At 36.2% G+C, this 13,094-nt stretch overlaps 1 pseudogene; it reads left to right on the top strand.

The window, feature by feature from the left end:
• The first annotated feature begins 243 nt into the window (after positions 1 to 243).
• Positions 244 to 13,094, top strand: part of LOC102485056 (kinesin-like protein KIF11) — a 107,452-nt pseudogene continuing 94,601 nt past the window's right edge.

The following is a 13,094-nucleotide window of genomic DNA, read 5'->3' as shown; positions in this document are numbered from 1 at the left end:
ACGGCCAGAGTACTGGTTGGAGATGTGGGTTGCTGAGCCTGAGTTGCCCTCATCAGTCTTGCTGGCCATGGCAGCACCCAAAGAGGGAGTGGACACCCACGCTTGTGCCCGCCCCACAGCATAGGAGTCTGCTGCCTGGCCTTGATTTTTGGCAGGGACAGTCATGGTGTCCCAACCAAAGACTTCTGCAAAAAAAGATGAGAAGGGGAAGAACACCCAGGTAGTGGCGAGATATAGGATCCTTTGGCTGCTGTAATTCCATGTACTCTTCATCAAATTTTTGAGAAACTTACTGATAATGGTATTGAATTTTCTGTCACAGCATCTCTGTTGGAAATCTATAATGAAGAACTTTTTGATCTCCTTAATCCATTTTCTGATGTTTCTGAAAGACTGCAGATGTTTGATGATCCCCGTAATGAGAAGGGTGTGATAATCAAAGCTTTAGAAGAAATTATAGTACACAGCATAATGAAGTCTATCAAATTTTGGCCAAGGAGGCAGCAAGAAGGAAAAGTGCAGCAACCTTGAAGAATGCGTACTGTGGACAGAAGTTTGACTACTTTTCCTATTTTCCAAAATCTTTTCAAAAGGAGACTGGATAAGTCATGCCCACAAACATTAACAGACCATTTATTTTCTATTAACAGGATTCTCCTGTTCCTGGCATAGTATCTTTGAGATGTATATTTCAACCAATTACAGTATATTATTTTGCTTATCTCTTCCCAAGACACAGAACTTCCCTTTTCCTTGAGATGTAGATTAAGCCTTTCTTTAACTAAGACACAGATCTTCCCTTCCAATCATCAACCTAAGAATTGTGGAACCCACCTATAACCTACAAGACTGCCCCGCTTCTACATGTCCCGCCTTTTTGGGCCAGACCCATGGAAAATCTTTTCACTAAATGTTGTCTGTCAATCTCAAAAACAAATAAAAGGAACCTCTGTACATGATCACCCCAAGAAAAGGCATGTATGCCTCTTCTCTGGGCCTAGGTCACTCACAGTTGGCTTGGAAATAAACCGCATTAATTATTAATTTTACAGTTGGTTTTATTTCCATCAACAATACTCTAGTCATTCCCACTCAGTTTTCTCTGTTACAATACATATGAAAGAAATAACAATTGATAGAAAAAAGCTTGTTAAAACTGGAAAGTTGAACTTGACTGATCTTGCAGGAACTGGAAACATTAGCTATTTAGGAACTGTCAACAAGAGAGCTCAGGAAGCTGGAAATATCAATCAGTCCCTCTTGACTTTGGGAAGAGTATCACTGCTCTTGTAGAAAGAACACTGTCGGAACCATGCAGACAACACAAGCTGATAAAGGGGCTGCCTCCCATGCCTAATGCAAGGATTAGACTGGGAAGAAACTGTGAGCAAGGTTAGCAGTTTATGAGTCCCAAATCACCATTGTGTTGCTGTACTGATCTGCACTCAATTTCTCTGCCCTGGGCCTTATTGCCGTACCCTGGTACCCCATAAAGGCAAAATAACACCCCCAGCCTTATTATTAACTTTTACAATAATTCTAAAGGAATGCGGATTCACTAAGGTGGTGGCTGCAAATGGGAATTACTCCCATTAGATTAACCCTACCTTCTTGAAAAATGTCAATAAAGAATGCTGCATTCACTTCTCCTACTGGGGATTACATAGATAAACATTAGAAAGGTTTAGGTTAAAGCTCCTAAATTGGTGGAATGATCTCAGTAGCTGGGAGGTGTTCAGGGACTCATCCATGAGGTGCTGATACCCCAAACAAAGACCATGAGCCACCTTTAATCTCAGGACAAGGGAAGATTCCCATTCCCTAAGCCACAGCCATTGTATAGAATAGCACGTAGAGGGTCCCAAGTACACAGTAACCTTTAGGTCAGTCATTAAGCTGCTCACAAGACCACATTTCTTTCCCATGTAGACATTAGACTGACCCTATTAGCTGTGGATTACCCCAGAGATAATATAGGTATTCCACTTTAGTATATATTAACCTTGTCTTTACTTAACCAGGCAGGATTTCTATCTAGGCCTTTGTAACTGGCCATCTGCTGCCACCTTAGCCTGAGGCTGAAGTTCTCAAGCTGGCCTGGTACTCAAGTTCTCAAGCTGATCTGGGACTGAAGTTACCAAGTTGGCCTGGGACTGAGGTTATTAAGATTCCTGGAAGTCCCCTCATCCAAAAGACCCTTCCATGTAATCAAGATCTAAGGAGAGAATGCACCAGGCAAATGGACTTCCTCGTTCTAAGGATTATGACTGTTTATACCTAAACAAAACAGACGTCATGTTTTATGATTATTGTTCCTATGCTATGAATGCTTTACCTTTTGGAGTAAAATCTTTCACTTACTTTCCCTCACCCATCCTACTCCTGTAAAACTCCTTCAATAATAAATACGTATGTCTCCTAGTCATCAGGGCTCTGCAGTCTTGAGCTGGCTCTGACTGTAGTCCGTTGAGAACATGCTGAAGGGCATCGAGGTCTCAGTCTGATTCCAGATCACCCGTGTCGCCTTCCTGTGTACCTACCCTGGCTGGAGCAGGCCTCCAGCAGAACACCTCACATCTCTTATCGAGAATTTAAACTAGCTAGAATCTCCCAAGATTCTCTTAGGGGGTGTACAAGAACATCTTCATCTCTCAATCTTGAGGAAACTGAGTACATTGGAATATTCTCATAGAGCAAACAACATATTGAATAGGCCCAAAGTCAATCAGAAACTCACCAAAAAAGCTCTTATTAAGGAGTATACAGAAGAGCTAAGAGTATCTGAAATAAGAGCTTGCTGTAGCTTATGGGGAAAATGGGGTGTATATGTCTGAAGAAAATTTTGGAGCTATGAATGGAAAATTCATTGTCCAAGAAAAACAGATTGTATAATTAATAGAAAAAAATCAGTGCCCTTGAGGAATAGCCAAGTCGGGTTACAGAGTTATTTATGGAAAATAAAAATAAACTTGACCATTGTAAATCTGACTGAAAAAATGACCTAGGAAATATAAACCATTCAAAAACATTTGTAAGAAGCTAAATTACAACTTTTTCAACAAGAATATATCACATCAGCTTTGGAAAGCACTCAAGAGAAACTTTATGATGTTGTCAACAAGCTACTTAACACAGTTGAAGAAACTACAAAAAATGTATCTGGTCTCCATTCCAAGCTGGATCACAAGAAGGCAATTGACTAACATAACGAAGAAACTCAGGATATTTTTGGCAAAAAACCTGAATATTCTGTTTGATAATAAGGAAGAATTAATCAGGGAAAGCAGCTTAAAGTAAAAGACTGTGTTAGAATTTCATGAGACCTTGTTTGGTAACCTGCTATCTTCTGGTATCTCTCCACTGGATACCATTGCTACAATATCCCTTAGATCACTCACTTCTATTCCAGAAAATATGTCTGCTCATGTTTTTTAGATTTCTAACATGCTCCTTAAAGAATACTCATTAGCAGCAGAAAGTAAATCTATACTGCAGAAATTGATTAATGTTCTTAAGACTGAAACAATACTGTCTCAACTGTGGTATCTATATTGAAAATCAATAGTCAACTTATGCATATTTTCAAGATTTCATTGATAGTGGTTGAGAAGATAGAAGATCAGAAAAAGGAAATAAATGGATTTCTCAATATACTATGTAACAATCTAAAAAAACTACAAGAAAATACAATTTCTTCCTTGGATGAATCACAGAAGCTATTGATAAACTTAACTGAAGACCTCAAGACAATTAAGCAAATCATTCACAGGAACTATGCCAGTTAATCAATCTTGGGGAAAAGAGATTCTGTGTTTTGGAGGAAAAGTGTGAAAACATCCAGAAACCACTTAGTAGTGTCCAAGAAAATAGAAAGCAGAAATCTAAGGATGTCAGTGACAAAACAACTTTTCACCATAAAAAATTCTGGCTGATTTGGATGGCTTATCACAAAAACTCAGAAATTTTAAGTAAGAAGATACAAAATTGGTTAAAAAGTCTATAAAACATTATGAAAAACTCAGGGTTAACCTGGAAAAAAAATCTCAAGAGATTGAACATAGATGTTAGTCTCTGAACAGAAGCACAGTTTGCTTTTCTGAACAGTGGATATCTTGCTTGAATAAAAGAGAAGAGGAGCTTCAGAACTTCAGGGACAATAGGCTGGACTGTACAGGTATGGGAAGGTTCTGGGATGCTACCCTGATTTCTCCAGGCAAATTAGGAGACACTTCCCGGTGCTCCTATTGTATAGTATAATCTCATTGTAGCAATGATGGTGTTAGTGTGCAGTTTTGTTCTTTTTGAATCTCTCTGCTAGGCTATTTTTTGGCTAAAACAATTTTTTCTTATCTGTATGTATTTATCCTTAATGCTTGTACCAGTTCCTACTTTAAAATGAGTAATGTAAAGGTAGAATAATTTAATAAAATGGGAACCAGATGGCAAAGGAATGAACGAATACTGGGTAAAGGAAGAGCTGAAGCCACTGCTATACAAATGTCGGCAGAAAAGCTAAGTATCTTTTTTTCTTTTTCTCAAAGTTGTTCTTCCACCTGCTATCGCTAAAACAGAAGGAGAGCATAAGGGTCCAGCTGCAGTGACATATCCTGCTAAGACTCTGGAGGCTGGGACGACCTGGGAGACCTTGGTTCAATGTCCTGTCCAACCTGAAGGTAAGGCACAGTGGTGTCCACCTACAGCTCATTTGACACTTGGAAGGCTGAGGCAGGAGGATTGCACAGCAGGAAGACCTTGTCAAAAAAAAAAAAAAAAGCAAAGCAAAGAAAGAGAGCATAACAGTATATGTATGTCTGCATTAATCTCCAAAAGTCTATTTTTTAAGCCTTTTAATTCACTCATTAGTAGTAACAGAGGAAATTAGTTAAAATATTTTGGTGGGAAAGAAGAGCAATGAAGGAGAAAATACTTAAAACACTTTAATTAGAATTTAGAACATGTTGGAATTTTTATAACAATTATAACTGCATGTAATACATGCATAAAATTTTGCAAAGGTAGTAATCTGTATCCTTACCTAAGTGGAATATCACTCAATTCATAATATTTAAAATAATGCTACTGGATGATCATTCAGGAAGAGCATGAAATAAAGCTCAAAACCAAGTTCTAGGACACTTCAATGTTCATATTGAGTAGAGAAAGAGAAAGATTTTAAAAGTTAAGAAAAAAGTCAAGAAAATGTGGTACCAAAGAATAAAGGAAGTCAAGAATTACATAATAGTCCACTGTGAGATTCTGATGAGAGGCACAAAGACCACTCATGAATTCAATGAGGGCAATATCAGCAAAGCAAAGAGGAAAGAAAGTGGATAAGAGAGTTTGGGAGAAAATGGGAGGTGAGAACAAGGATATAGCAATATATGCTACTTTTAAATTATTTTAAAGAAGTGTGGATAAAAGAGACAAGTGTTGGAATGTAATGTAGCATATAAGGTGAGGTTTTTAAATAAAATTGTTATTTTTATTGTAAGAGTTGAGATACCAGAGCACATTGATAACAGCCTAGCAGAAAACATTGTTGGTGTGAGACAAACAGAGAGGAAAGAAAGACTGAAATGTTTAGGTATGCAAAGAAGGATAGGGTTTATCTTTAGTAGCACTATAGATACTTCTTTGTATTGTTAGGAGAAGAAGAAAATGTAAGTTTCAGATCAGATAGGTTACAGGTCTGTTTACAGGAATATTTAATCATTTCTGTTTTAGTAAATAAATACAAAATGAGGCTGTCATCTGTGAGTTGCTAGAAGATAGGAGAAAAGAACTATGAAATAGCTGTCCCTGAGAATGAGAATTCTCACTTATTAGGGAAATGTTAATTAAGTTGCCTGGAAATGTTGAATACCTGTTTGAGATTTTATGGTTATAAATGAAAAGGTAATCTATTTAATATAATCATATAATTTTCTACAGCAAAATTCAGCTTCCTAGATACAGGTGTAGTATATAAAAAGTCTTGAATTAATTAGATTGGCAGTTCAGAAAGGTGAATAAGAGAAGGGAAGATATCAAGATACAAGTATCTTTGCAAACGAATGACTTTCATGTCACTCAGGCAGGAAGACAGAGTGGAAATGATGGTGCTCACCTTATTTGGAGTGTGTAAGATGCTGAAGGGAGCCTTTGGCAAACTCTAATGAAAGATGGATTACACAGAGCCAAAAGCACATACTAACCTCCAGACACACTGGGTACCTCTCCATTTCTGCTGTGATACTTCTCTGACACCCTGTATTTGAAAACCTACAGCATTCTGATCTGAACTCATTCATGCACGTTCAGGAAGTCCAGGGTAATTAACACTCCCAGGACCAACTTTGATCCATGGGGTTTAGGAACTGATAGGAAAATGCTTTTGACTTTTATCACCTGGACAGACAGTTCTGATGTACATTTCATAAGGATTCTCAGAAGTTCCTGCAGGCAAATACTAGTTGCCCATAGTGATGACCAACTCAGTTTTGTAGTCTTGCATTTGTTTCTTTCTACATTTTATTCTTCCTACCTATCAGTTCAGCTCTCTTGGGTTACTTTCCCCAAAACATCATCTGAATTCAAATGTTTGTCTCATAGACTTCTGTCAAGAAAACCCAAGGTAAGATACCCTACACTGAAACTATTTTTAAATGTGCAAGGCAAAATTGTCCCAAAATAAGAACAAAGGTTTCTGTCTGCATGCATTTGTTTATGAAGAAACATAATATTTCAACCAAAAAAAAGTAATTTAAAATACAACAATGAACAGGGAATAATGAATCTCCTTTTCTTTCTCATATAAATGAGGGCGATGTGATGATGTATTTGAATATAGATTTATGAGTTAAATGTGATTAAACTAGCCTGTAAACTGAGCTGATCAGCAGTATTTGATATAATTTCAAGTAATTTAAATGATGTGTCTGTAGCTCTGTGTAAAGAAATGAAATCCAAAGGCAATTCTATTTTTATAGATGAAAACACAAATATGATATTCTGCTAATGAAAATTTTTCTAGATTAGACTTCCATGTGGTTTTTTCTTCCTCTTTATTTTTCATTGGGGTAGCTTTGAAAAGTTCAGGAAAAGGGACAAGAGAATAGAAAAGAGGCTCCTGACCCTGTTAATTCATTTATTTTGAATCATATTTGGAGTCTCAGCATGTAGGTTTATCTGTATTTTAACTTGGTTATAGTAAAAGAAATAAAGATAAATGGTAGTCTTTCCTTCTCTGTGTATTCTTGTTCTTTAATTCTCTAAAGCAGAGATGTGCTGAGTGTAATACAATATGTCATTCTTGAACGGGCTGCTACTTCTAGCTGTCACTTTTGATCAGGAGGTGTACAGGTTCAGGGCATGAAACTTGCAAATAAAAAATCAGGGAAATAAAAACAATTTCCATTTTCACTTAAAAATTCACAAACTGTTGTGCTGTGAGCAGCATGTGGTAGTTAAGAAAATGTGTCTTTCATTTGTCTTGCTTGTACAGAAAATAGAATTGGAGACAACAAATGCCGACAATATTTTTTCTCAGCTTCCTGAGCATTTGGGAAGGCTATGAAGTTATTACTTAATTAAAAGAGACTACACATCTTACTCCCCTTGTGTTTTGAGCCTAATATGGCCAAAGAGGTTGGATGTAACATTTTAACTCCCTGGGTGATAAAAACACATTTTGTATAATTTCCCCAAATTGTCAAAATTTCTAAAACAAAACTGTGCCTTTTTTTAAAGTTTCTTTCTTTCTTTCATAAGAATGAGAGACAGAGAGAGTGAGAAGGAAGACAAACACCTTCCATAGGGTCTCACGCCATGATCCTCCCCCAGACCCAGTCTTCCTAGACAACTAGGATCATAGGCACACAAGCATCATGTACAGGTCAACTGGGGAACCAAAACCCCAATCTTCCCGATGACTCCACCATCGCTTGAACAAAGCATGACTCTTACACCACTGAGCTGGCCCTCACACATTAGTGTCTTTTTACAACACTGTGACAATGCTTAAAGTAACAGAAACTGAAAGGCTCTTTAGAACAAACAATGATCAATATCTAACTTTCATGTTTAGTCAAATCCTAGCCTTCTTTCTCTTCCTGAACAATCTTGTCAGCCCAACAAACCCTTTTAGAAGTCCTATTATTTACTTCCATTTTTTTTCCATTTGAAATATGCCTTTTATCCCTCTTCATAGTAAAAATCTCCACAAAGCAGCATTTTGCACATTTTATGACTATAAAGCCCCATAAAATGTAACATACTTTATTGCACAAGATATAACCATGGGCCTACTTATTTTACCACTTTTGGAAAAAAAAATGAAGACTCCAAACTTTAATTATTAAAAAAATTAATGTAATCTTCTTAACGTTGCAAAATTACATTGTTCAATTTCAGGTAACTAGTATGTCACATCCATTAAGCTGAACTCAGAGCAGTTACTACTGAAAGGTCAAATAATTTCTTAAAAAGTTTCCTTTGAACTGTTCAAAGGGAATGGTAGGAGAGAGACTGTATAGAGATAAGTAAAGAAAAAGAAGTTGGAATGAGAAGGCACTGCTTCACCAATTAGTTGATAATAATGGCCTAAACTCTTAAACTCTGAGATTCCACTTCTGAATCTATGATATGAGACTACTAGTACTTGTATCACAGGTTACCTAAGAAGAATACAAAATACTATATAAAATGTATATTTTACTACAAAACCCTTTATATATTTTTTACTATGCAGTAAAGCTAGAATTTTCTATGTAGACAAAAGTATCACACTGTGGTATAGTTTAGTGATCTATTGAAGATTTACTATGCATCAGCATCAGCTGAACTAACACATAAGAGGTTTATTTTTGTTAGATTATAACTCTCCTATTTTTAGGAAGCCAGTCAATGCCTGTTCCTACTAATCACAACTCAGACTGAAATATATTTTTTATATGATAATTTGTATTCAATGCTATTTGTTGATTTTTCAGCATTACAGAAAATAAAAATAAATAATACTTTTCAATCTGGGACATTTTTCCTTGAAGTTATATTCAAAATCATCAATAGAAAGCAAGTATCTTTTGTTTTGATCAAAGTTTAGGACAGTAGCTAAATATGCCCATGCTCTATCCTCTCACCCTTGGAGTTCTTTTGTTAAGTTATCTATTAGTCTATAATTTTTTTCCCCATCAAATTTCCCCTGTGGTCCTAAGATCTGGAACAGCAGCAATTATAGATCAAAAGTACTCTGAAAACAGAAATCTTGATGATGACAAGAGAGAAGAAAAATACAAAATTTAAAAAAGGTATTTCTGGGACCAGCAAATGGCATAATGGTTATATCACTGGACTCCCACATAGTCAATTGTGGTTTGAATCCTGGACCCAGTGGCTTAAAACTCATGCCAGACACATGTGCATGCATGCCCAATATCCTGAGAGGACAATGGAGGAGAAGAGATTGCAGCATGGCCATCACCCCCCCATCTCCTGAAGGGGGGGGGGGGTTGATTTCTCTCTTTCTGTCTCTGTCTCTCTGGTGAGCACATGCACCCTATAGCAAAAATTTCTTTCTCAAAATAAAATGGGGGGGTGTGTCCTGAGAAGCATTTTGTAATCTATCTAAACTGTACTATAATCAGTCTTGCTTAGATTTGTTTTCCATAGACTACATTTGGATTATCATTTTAGTTTTAAACTTTGATCCAGAAGTCAATGCCAGAGTTTCTATAGGAAAAAACATTCATGTGTCATCTCAAAGAAATGTATGCATTTATTTTTTCTTCTCCACAGAAAATAACATGATTGGGTCAGGGGAAACAGACAATAAACTCAGACAATTTAAGCCATAAGGCAAAAAAAAAAAAAAAAAAAAAAGCTCAAGGAAAGAATGGACATGTCAAAAAGATATAGGATCCATAGAGCTGGCTCTCACAGATGGGACAACTGGTTACAACCCATTGAATAGAATAAGAATCCATGAGCATATGCTGCTATAAATAAATAAATGAAACAGGAACTTAATGAAAAAATGGAATATTTGCATAGGCTCAAAGTACTTCTACACAAAGCAGTAATTCATTCCAAGGAAAAAATGAGTAACTTTACAATAAAGTAGCCTAGCAGACACCACCTTAATCAAGTGATCAAAGTGAATATTACCCATAACTAGATAAATTAGAATATTTTGCCTCTTGATAACATGCAGTGAGGAAAACACAATATCCTGTGCATTTTATGAAAAACATGAGCCAACTCTATGTAGAAGAACATACAGACAAAATAACTGGTCCCTGATCTTCAAAAGTGTCAAGGTCATAATACCTAAGAGAAAGACTAAAGAATTTTTCCAGATTAAAAGATACTAAAAATCAATATTTAAATGCATTGTAGAGTCAAGATTTGATCCTTCTACTATAAAGGACATTATTGAGGTGACTGATAAATCCTGAATGATGTCTGAGGCTTAGATGGCAGTAATGTACCAATATTACTTTTTTGGATTTGATAATTGTATTTTGGGACTATAGGAAAAAATATTGCTTGTAGAATATGGTAGCATATTCAAGGGTAAGAGCACATTAGATTGGCAACATATTTTCAAGTAGCATCAGGGAAAAAAGGATTTGCAATGTACTTGGGGCTTCTCTGTAGAGGTTTGAGATCATCATATACCCATGAATATAAAAAAAATTAATACAGTCCATGGGAACTAAGCCACAGAAATAATCTTACTTTTTTTTTTATTTTCATGTACTTAAAAATAAATATCAATAAAAATAAAACAATTATATATAGTTAAAAGTAATTCCCACTCATACCTTGCATGCATTCTAATCCTCTTTCTTTCTTTCTTTTTTTTTTTTGAAAACAACGGCAACAACAACAAAAAAAGAGATTTTTCCAGTGTGAGTTTCAAGCTGCTAGGTCCAGGACTCGAATCGTGGTCAACTAGATGACTACATGGAAGGTCAGCGATGCAACCATGACACCATCTTCTGGTCCCTCTAACATATATTCAAGTATATCCTTTTCCTATGAATTGACAATATGACAATGGCAAAATAATGAGTGGCTAAGACCACACTGTCCAACCAACCAGATTGAATTTAAGTTCCTCTGCTGATAGTAACTGCAGATTTGAGAAAAATTACTTAACTTATTCTCATAGCAGCTTTTCATTTCTGCAGTTGGGTTGGCAGTCATATCTAATTAATGGGATAGTTGCAAGGATTAAATTATGTAATACATGTGCAAACTCTAGAATTGCGTGCAGTTGGCCGTAATGATCACCTAATAAATGCTCTTACATGCAGGGGCTTTTAGTTTCACATGCACACAAAAAGAGATCTAAATGTACATATTATGCAGTTTTATTTTTCCATAATCTACCATTTCTTACTGCTTTTTACTTTATAGCAATAAAAATAATTTTACAAATAAACACACAAAAAAGAGATCTAAACGTACATATTATGCAACTTTATTTTTCCATAATCTACCATTTCATACTGCTTTTTGCTTTATAGCAATAAGGATAATAATTTTACTAAATAAAATTATATCATAAACACCTTTTGTCTGTATTAACAAACAAAAGAGAACTGGTTGGAATATCTTGCTCAGTACAAAAATTCTGTAACCATCACTTATCAGATCCAGAGTGGTTTTCTGATAGCCAGTCATCCTATTCCGAATCACCTGGGAGGTATCCCAATAGCACCAAGCTGTCTGATGGGTGGTGAGTAGTAGCTACCACACTGCACACCTCCGGAATGCACTATTCACTTGGTGATTCAGGTTAATGACGTCCCTGATGTTGTACAGTGAGCACAACCTGTATTGTCAAAAGTGGCAGCCTTGCTACTGATTTTCTTAAAAGTTTGTTCCACAATCACTTGCATTGGATTTTACCCTTTGCTGTAATTACATTTATATTCATGGTATCCACTTCTGCCGTTATTCAAAGCTGACTTTAAGAACAGAGTCTTTCAACTGATTTCCATATCAGCTTTGATCCCCTCAACATGCTCTTCAAAATGCCTCCTGCATACTAGGTCTTATGAGCTGACTGTCTTCATACAGGATCACTGCCATATCAGATAAAGTTTCCTCAGTGTTGTTTTGCTTCTTCACTATAAATCACTGTATTTTATACTATAAGCAGAATAAACTACTTTCTAATTAGAGTCATAGCTAAAACTATATCCTTATATGAAATGCCTTGATACTACTGGATGAATGTTGGCATTTCCATTAATATTACATGTAGTATTTATAGGCTATATGCTATTTTGCGATATGTAGGACCTGAAATACATAGGACATGCTACACTTCCATGGTAATATTCATATGACTGAGACCCAATCTCTCTCCTCAAGTTGCTTATAGTCTACTAATGAGCAGGCCCAGAGCACACAAAATTGAAATTCAGTGTAAGTGCCTAAAGGGGAAGGTAATTTCACTGGCTTCTAGAGAGCAAGTACTCTCATTCTTCCTTTCTCCCGCCTCAAGCATATACTTAAATAACTACTGAATGATTAAACAAGTCCTTTTATGACATACGAATAAAAGGCTACATTAGCTGGAAATTTGACACAAATCCTATTGATTGGTTGAAATTGAAACTTCTAAAGAGGAAAGAATAGTCAATCTTGACTTTGAAAGATCAGTAAGATACTGGTAGACAGAGAAGATTAAAAAACAAAACCCATCACCTCTGACACAAGCAATAGTATGAGAAAAGTTAACCATATACTTTCTGTCTGTTTGGAATTCTCTTCCCAGATACCAACATGTCCCACTCCTAATTATATTCAGGTCTCTCATCAAATGTTGTCCTGCTAGAAATTCCTGCCTAAAATCCTTTTCTAAAATATCATGCCCTTGATCACTTTTCTTCCCTTTGCCTCTTCTAAAGTTTTACTTCCTTTTTTTTTCTGTTTTATTTTATGTATGTTTTCCAAAAGGGAAGGAGGGAGATAGAGACAAAGACACACTCTGCATGGTCTTCATGCCACAATCTACTCCAAGCCTCAGCCATCCGGAGTCATGGATATTTGGTGGCATGCAGAGACCTGGGGACATGGCTTTAGTGTTGTAGATCATTGCA

Source organism: Tupaia chinensis, unplaced genomic scaffold (assembly GCF_000334495.1).
Source record: "Tupaia chinensis unplaced genomic scaffold, TupChi_1.0 Scaffold148587_1, whole genome shotgun sequence".
Classification (NCBI taxonomy): Eukaryota; Metazoa; Chordata; class Mammalia; order Scandentia; family Tupaiidae; genus Tupaia; species Tupaia belangeri.
The sequence above is the reverse complement of the archived record's forward strand: the minus strand, read 5'-3'. Positions and strand labels throughout refer to the sequence as shown.